This window comes from Gavialis gangeticus, unplaced genomic scaffold (genome assembly GCF_001723915.1).
Source record: "Gavialis gangeticus isolate Ggan-Ray unplaced genomic scaffold, GavGan_comp1, whole genome shotgun sequence".
Lineage (NCBI taxonomy): Eukaryota > Metazoa > Chordata > Crocodylia > Gavialidae > Gavialis > Gavialis gangeticus.
The window spans coordinates 7,177,097-7,184,746 of NW_017729001.1; the positions used below are offsets into that span (position 1 = coordinate 7,177,097).

The 7,650-nt window shown below is 43.6% G+C and overlaps 1 long non-coding RNA gene across 1 annotated transcript; it reads left to right on the forward strand.

Moving 5' to 3' along the window:
- Positions 1-849: 849 nt before the first annotated feature.
- On the forward strand, positions 850-6,549 carry LOC109290647. The gene is made up of 3 exons (XR_002095640.1): positions 850-929; positions 1,242-1,243; positions 6,537-6,549. It is a non-coding gene; the product is annotated as an uncharacterized LOC109290647 (long non-coding RNA).
- The last annotated feature ends 1,101 nt before the right edge of the window (positions 6,550-7,650 follow it).

Below are 7,650 nucleotides of genomic sequence, written 5' to 3' on the forward strand. Positions count from 1 at the left end.
ATAGGAAGAGAATTAAAGGTAACTTCCCCAGCTGAGGCTGCAAGGGAATGCTAGGTGAGTAGAATGTATTGCCTGGAATGAAATTTGAGCAGCACTCTGGGGCTAGCAACCTAATTCTTTGTGAAAAACATGACTACAGGTAGTCACTAGCTTTGTGCAATGACTCCTCCAAAAACAAAACAGTTACAATCAGATCTCTGTCAATACTGGAAATAGCAGAGAAGGCATTGATTGCAGCACTCAGATTCATATGCAATACACAAACCAGAATAGCAAATAAAGAAGCTCTCTTGACAATCACAAACACTGTTCAGAGGCCCATATTCATATATCACGAGTCTACCTAACACAGAGATCTTGTAGCCAAACACCACCCCCTTTTAGTGACTGCCTACCACTTCAAACCAATGAGAATCAGCAGGGAATGATGTAGGTGTCTTGGTCATGGGTGTGCTCCTCTGGAAGTCCTTCCTAAGTTCAGTGTGCCAAGCAGTAGCAGGGAATGCTATGCTGCAGGAAGTGCAATGAGTGACTCAGTATAGGGTACATTCTCCTGGCAGTCAGTGCAAAGCCCAGTGTTCTGCTCCAGGGCCTTGTTACACATTAATTTTAGGTAGTTCCAGGAGCTTTTAACTCATGGATTATCCATACATTAACATCTGAAATCTACTGCCCAGGCAGGAAGGGTGAGATTCTGGCACCAAGCCAACTTTCCTTCTCACCCCTGGGGGGTGTTACCTTTCCACCCCCATGGTGAAACCCTGTGCAAACTGTGCGCACAGCATATGCCAACTAGCTAGGTCATAGTGCATGGATGGGTCAGGAGTTGGGTCTAGGGGGGAGGGTAGATAAGTCCTTTTCCACAGAGCTGTCATCCAGTCAGGTATCACCTGTTTTGTATTTGTGTTTTTGATTATTCCTCCTGAGGTGTGGCACATTGCATTTCTCTGTACTGAACTTCATCCTGTTGACTCTAGCCCAACTTTCCAATCTGTTGAGAGCCATCTGAATTGCACTCACATCCTCTGTATTCACAGTCCTTCCCAGTTTCACGTTATCTGCAAACTTGCTCAAGAAGATTTCTATGCCAGCATCCAGATTGTAAATAAACATGAACAGCACCAGGCAGGGTACAGACCCCTGTGGGACTCTACTTGAAACCTCCTGCCATTTTGACTTGGACCCATTAATAATTACCCTTTGCTTGCGGCTATTGAGCCAGCTATCTATCCACCTTATAGTAGTTTTATTTAGCCCATGTTTCTCCAATTTGTTTATGAGAAGGTCATGTGGGACCTTGTCAAAAGCCTTGCTGAAGTCTAAATACACTATATCCATAGTATTGCCATCATCCTCCCAAGTAGTCACTTTGTCAAGGAAGGAGATCAGGTTTGTTTGACATGATCTGTTTTTCATAAATTCATTCTGGCTGCTTGTGACCAGCTTTCCCTCCTCCAGATGCTTACAAGTAGCCTTCCTTAGGATCTGCTCCAGTAATTTCCCAGATACGGAGGTGAGGCTAACTGGTGTGTAGTTCCCTGGATCCTCCTTGTGTTTTTTAAAGAGGGCCATTACACTGGTCCTTTACCAGCCCTCTGGTACCTGGCCCATCTCCCACAACTTCATGAATATTATTGCCAAGAACCCTGAGATCTTTGCCATTTCTTCAGGACACTGAGATGAAGCTCAGCCTGCCCTGCTCACTTGAAATAGCTTCATGGTTTCATAGATGTTGGGGTTGGAAAGGACCTTACAAGATCATCAGGTCCAGCTCCCCCTGCACTTGGGCAGGAAAGACAGTTGGGGTCAGATGACCCCAGCAAGGTGACCATCAAGAGTTCAGACCCAACAAAAGCTCTCTATCTCTTTTGTTATCTGCTCTGTCAGCTTGCCCCTTTCCTTATCCAGATAATCCTTATTAAGTGTCTGGCTGCTGCTTCATTTTTTTTTGTGAAGACTGAGGCAAAATAGCTGTTGAGTAGCTCCATCTTCTTTGAATCTTTAGCCTTCCCTCATTGCTCCCATGGCCCAGCCTCCTCAGGAAGCATGACCAGCACCCACCATACCCCAATCCCAAATTATTAAAGCAAGTGACCTTCTTTCATTTACTTTGTCTTTATTTCTTTTTTATTTTTTTAAGTTTTACTTTATCCTTCAGTGGCCGGACTTCTTCCCTTCCGCTACCCTTTCCCCACCCCCATTTCTTGTCCACCCCCCATGTCATTACTTATCCCTATCCCAGCTTCATGTTCCTTTCCCCTCAACCCATCTATCACACATCATCATCTAGAGCAAGGATAGAAGCCTGTCTTGGGGCATCAGCTGTCTAATGGCAACTCACAGCTACACCTCTTGGTCAAGCCCCTTCTTGCCAGCCCTCTAGTGGCAAGTCACAGCTGTGCCACAGCTGTGCAAGTGGGGGACAGTCCAAGAAGGTTTTTACCTTAAGATGTGACAACTCCAAACTTGAGCTACACCAACACTGATCAACATTTGAACAGCTCAAAGTGCAACATGTAACAAGGTCCAAAGAAGGGAGAAGGATAGGGGCTCAGTACAACACACTCTCCTCTCACATTCTTTCTTGACCCTAATGTACCAGTACATTTTCTTTGGGTGTTGTGCATCAAGGGATAGGGCAGGGTCCCAGTGAAGAGTGTTTGGCTAGCATCTGTGCTTGCTCTCTTCAGTGCAGGAACAGCATGCTCCTGGTGGAGACAGGGGCAGAATGGAGAGACAGGGAGAGCTCTGTGTACAGCCATTCAGAGCTGGCTTAATGAAAGAACGGCTTGCACCATGGCAGGGCATGCTAGAATATGGGGTCTCATCCAAAGCCCATCAAATTCATTGAGAGAGCAGGAGAGAGGGTTGCTTAGTTCTAGTAAGATGGAGCCATGAAGGGAAGCTGTTTTGGTATTTTTGGAGTTTTGGGATATGTTCTATAGAGGAGAGGAAGTGTAATGACTTCCTGCTTTTCAGATAACTTGGGCACACGTAATAACAGGGGAGTTATACATGTGATAGAGGCTGAGTCTGCTATGCAGAAAATGGGCACAGTGGAACGCTAAGAAAAGCATCACCTCAAGAGGAGATGAGGCAAAGGGAAAGAGTGAGGCCTTTGAAGGACAGTCACTGGCTGCTTTTGCAGAGGCAAATGTTCCTTTAAAGGTGTTCAGCTGAAATCTGGGCATCCCATCCTTGAAGTTTGCTTCTAGATTACTAGAGAAAAGGATGATCAGGACATGGTTGGTTTAAATAGGGAGTCTTCCTGCTAAAGTAGCAGCAAGCCCTCAGGGACTTGTGAGCATGTACTGCATGGAGACTGCTGGCCTTAAGTTCTCAGGGCTTCCCAGGCTCTGCTAGAGTACTAGAGCTGCAGTGGAACTGGATAAAACAATTGTTCAGCAATGAAGCTGTGTTCAGCATTTTTGCAGACCACAGATATCATAATGCAGTACAGCACAAAAAGTCATGTTTTGATCAAACCTCATAGTATTATTGTGACAGCAGCCAAAATCAGGGTCTATTATGCTGCGTGCAGCACAGAAATATAGTGGGCATGTCTACATGTTCATTAATGTGCCATAATTATGGTACATTAAGTTTAGTACCTGTAATAACAGGTACTAACTTAATGCGCTGTAATCAGTGCTACTGCACAATAGCACCTGCACACACTTTTTTGTGATGTTAATGCACAGTAGACTAATTCAACTATGCATTAGCATGGTTTTTGCCTGCTGTGCTAACACACAGCAGAATTAGTCTACTGTACATTTAGTGTCTCGTTAGAGACACATTTAGATACACCCACTGAGAGACAGTAACTGCCTCAAAGATTACACAGCTCAAATACAAAAGATGACAAATGGTGGATGACAAAGGTAAGGAGCTCTTAGGGTGATATCTTTTATTGACCCAACAGCTTATATGGGCTAGAGTTAGATATGCTTTTGAATGCAAGACATTCTTCATCAGCTGACCGGATGAAGAATGTCTTGCATTTGAAAGTTTGTCTAACTCCATCCCAACTATGCAGTTGGACAAATAGAAGATATCACCCTAAGAAATCCTTGCCTCTCACATAATTCCTGGACCAGCATGACTACAACGTCACACTAACATTAACACAGAAGACACAGGAAGGCTTTTTGCTATTATTTATGTATAGGATTCTTGCTGGAATTGAAGCTCATTAAGACAAGAATTTCAATTTTATTCTGATTGTACAGCACCTAGCACAACTAGATGCTAACATCAACCTTTTGCTTAATAGAGCAGATATGCACAGCTTTCAATACCTGCCCCTCAGTACTCAGTGTATGATCACTTTAGACTGGCCATAATGCGTTTTTAACACAGAATGATTTCAGTGTGTGCTTAGTAAAACAGCACACACCCTACAAGGTTGTGGACACACAAACACTTGGAGTCCTTTCAAAAGGGAAGTGTCGAAAGGGCAGCAGTTAGTACGTTTCAGTTACACAAACCAATGTGCTGAGAATGATTCAAATGCAGCAGACCTGCTTCAGCTTTAACCCTAGATGAAGCAGTACTAAAACTGGAGTAGTTTTGTTGCATTTGAATAGCTCTCAGCTCAGTCACGCATGACAACTGGAACTTACCGGCTGCTGCTCTTTTCAAAGGGCTCTAAGCTTTCCTGCGTCCACATCTGCTGATACTGACTGACTCTTCTAATGAACTCCTGTCACTGTTCCAGCTATCTTTCTAGCCTATCACTCAAGGCCTGACTGCTACATCAGGAGCAAAAAAAAGAGGGAGAAGCCAGCTTAATTATCACAAAGCAATGTCAGGAATCTCTTCAAAATGCTCTAGCTCTTTTGAGGTGATCAGTAAACAACATCCTATTACAGGCATCAGAGTGCACAGCCAGACAAGCTGGCCAAGCCGCTAGCAGAAAATAACTTCCATTTTATGAAATTTTGTGACCCAATAAAACCAGAGATTCAGGGCCTGAAAATTACACTGGCCTGACATTGAGGACTTACCACATTCAGTACTGGGTTACTGTCAAAATAGCAGTCTGAGGCTATGAAAGGACTCAGGAAAGTTTTATGGGTCTGTATCTCATGATTCACCAGTGCCAGACACGAATGCTGTATCCCAAAGGAAATCTTAGAAAGCCGTTCTCCACACTCTTCCTTTTCCCGATTAGTCCTGCCAAATCAAGAGGCAACAGACTGTAAAACCATTTATCTTCAGGGTTTACTATTTGCATGGTATTACCTAAAAATCCCAGTAGGGATTATGTCCTCACTGTAGGTGCTATACACACCTGTAATAAATGGACAGCCCCTGCCCCAAAGATCTTACAAACAGTTGCATGATAAGAAGCTACAGATGGATATAGCAATAAGCCAAGGGGAATATCAAGTTTATAGTTGGATGATTACACTTGATGTAATAAGCAGCTGTCATACCATATAAGGTGCCTAGCCAGTGTCAAGCTATTTCTCAAAATCATAGCAAAGACACATTTTAAAGAGGGATTTGATAGCTTTGCAGTGTCTTATGGGGGTAGCAGTGAAGCAAGCGTGGGCTATATTCGATTATCAGCAATAAAGATTGGCTTCAATGGTAGATTAGGAAGCAATGGCAATCTTGTCACATATGAGAGATAAAGGGGGTCTAAGGCATGCCTGAGCTTAGAAGGAAAGGTAAACCCTCAAACCCTTTAGTTACAATCTTGCTTCCTTTCATGAGGTACAAGTGGACTTTTCAGCCTGATTTAGGAGCTGATATTGTTGAATTCAAAGAAGCAACCCCATTGGATTTTTCTTTATTATATAACATTTGAATTACATAATAAGGCCTCAAACCACCAGTTGAAGTTAATGGGATCTGTGGACGCTCAACACCTCTGAAAATCAGATTAATGGAACATCATATTGAACTTCCCCAAAATAAGGCATCCAAAATTACTAGACTTAGTAGTTATTCTGCAAAATTTATGCCACAGGTGACATATTGGAGATCTGTTAGACAGACTGTGGCAGGACTAGGAACCCAGAGCCTAATATACTAATGAAATCAAGTATATTCAACAAATGTGCTAGCATTTCTTTTTCTATTTGGGCATAGTTGTGTTAGTCTAAAACTCACCTGAGCCTCTCACCATGGTCTTTTCTGGTATTTCCCCACATCTAAATATCATCTATAGAGAATGTACATCAACTTCCAGAGCTTCTAAGTGTCCTATCACTTTTTGTATTTCTGGAACTGAACAGAGTACTAAATGAAGTCAGGTAAATATGTACCTGCCACATGGTGTCTTGAAAGTACAATGCCTAGGACTTTTGTCATCCAGCTGCACTTGCCAAAGTGCACTCTAGGCATCTAAAAGAGTGAAACTGTAGCCTTTGCTAAGTTACTAGTGATTTCTTCCAGTGTAGGCAATTGAAACTGTTCCCTCTTTATTGTTTTGTTTATGCTTTGTTCCAGCCTCTATAAGCATGTTCTTATTTCACCTCTCCCAGGTTTGTCTGTGATCACTATAGAATTGACTCACTCTATAGTTCTTGCACTTCTGTTATAATATTGCAGCTCTTTCTTCACTGTTTTTCTGTTAATGCCAGGGACTTTTATGAGACATGTGATTTAGAGGTAGTAATCATTATTTTTTTAGCTTTATTGTTTTGTTACCTGACAAGCACTCTAGGCTTTCACATACATCTTTGTATTTTGTAAATATATCACAGTTACCTTTTGTTTTTTTCTTTACCATATTGACTTTTTCATGAAATTCAATGAAATTCAAGCTTATCACAGCTGGCATGCTCACAGTTTGAGAGTCAAATTCTACCACCTGAAATTCTAGTAATGCTATGTTAATAACTGAATACCATATTTTACTGTATACAGCACACTCCTATTGTAACAGAGAACAACTACAGCTACTGCTACCCCTGCCCCTGCCCCTGCCTCTAGGAAGGGATGGGGTGACTGTACCCACAGGCAGGTTGCAGGGTGCCTGAGGGCAAAGTGGCAGCAGGTAGAAACTGCTCTGGTGAACTGAGCCAGTGGCTAGAAAAGGGAAGGCTGCTAATGGCGGATTTAACAGCACTTGGGCCCTGGGAGCGGGAGACAGGATCACATGACCAGAAGATAGCTGGGCTTGGGGCATATAGACCAGCCTGTGGCCATGAAGAGGGCAGTCTGGCTCTGAGTGCTGCAGGGTACAGAGCTCCTAGTAGAGTTGGCTGCAGCTTGGAGTCAAGCCAGCCCAGAAGAGATACCTGGTGAACTAGAGGGATTTGCATTTGTATCGGGGCTAGTTAGGATGGGATTTTTTGTTTGACTTTGACTGGATGACCAGGTTGTGGCTACAGGGGAGAAGGAGACCACAGTTGGGGTGTTTGGACACTCGCTAAGGACAGGAGCTAGACCAAAGCTGAGGAGGCTGAGGCTGGTCAAGTGAAATGCATCCCAAGAGGGTCTGCAGTCTACTTGGGACCAAAGTGCAGGAGCTGAGGTCTCAGGCAGTAAACAAGGGCTGAGGGCTTGGCCAAAGAAAAAAATGAGCTAAGGCTGGGATAGATGAAGCTCTTGGGACAAGTGCTTGCAGGCCTGTGGGGTGTTTCCCTAAAGGGGAAGCACCCTAAGGGAAGCATAGACCCCCCCCAGGTGTGA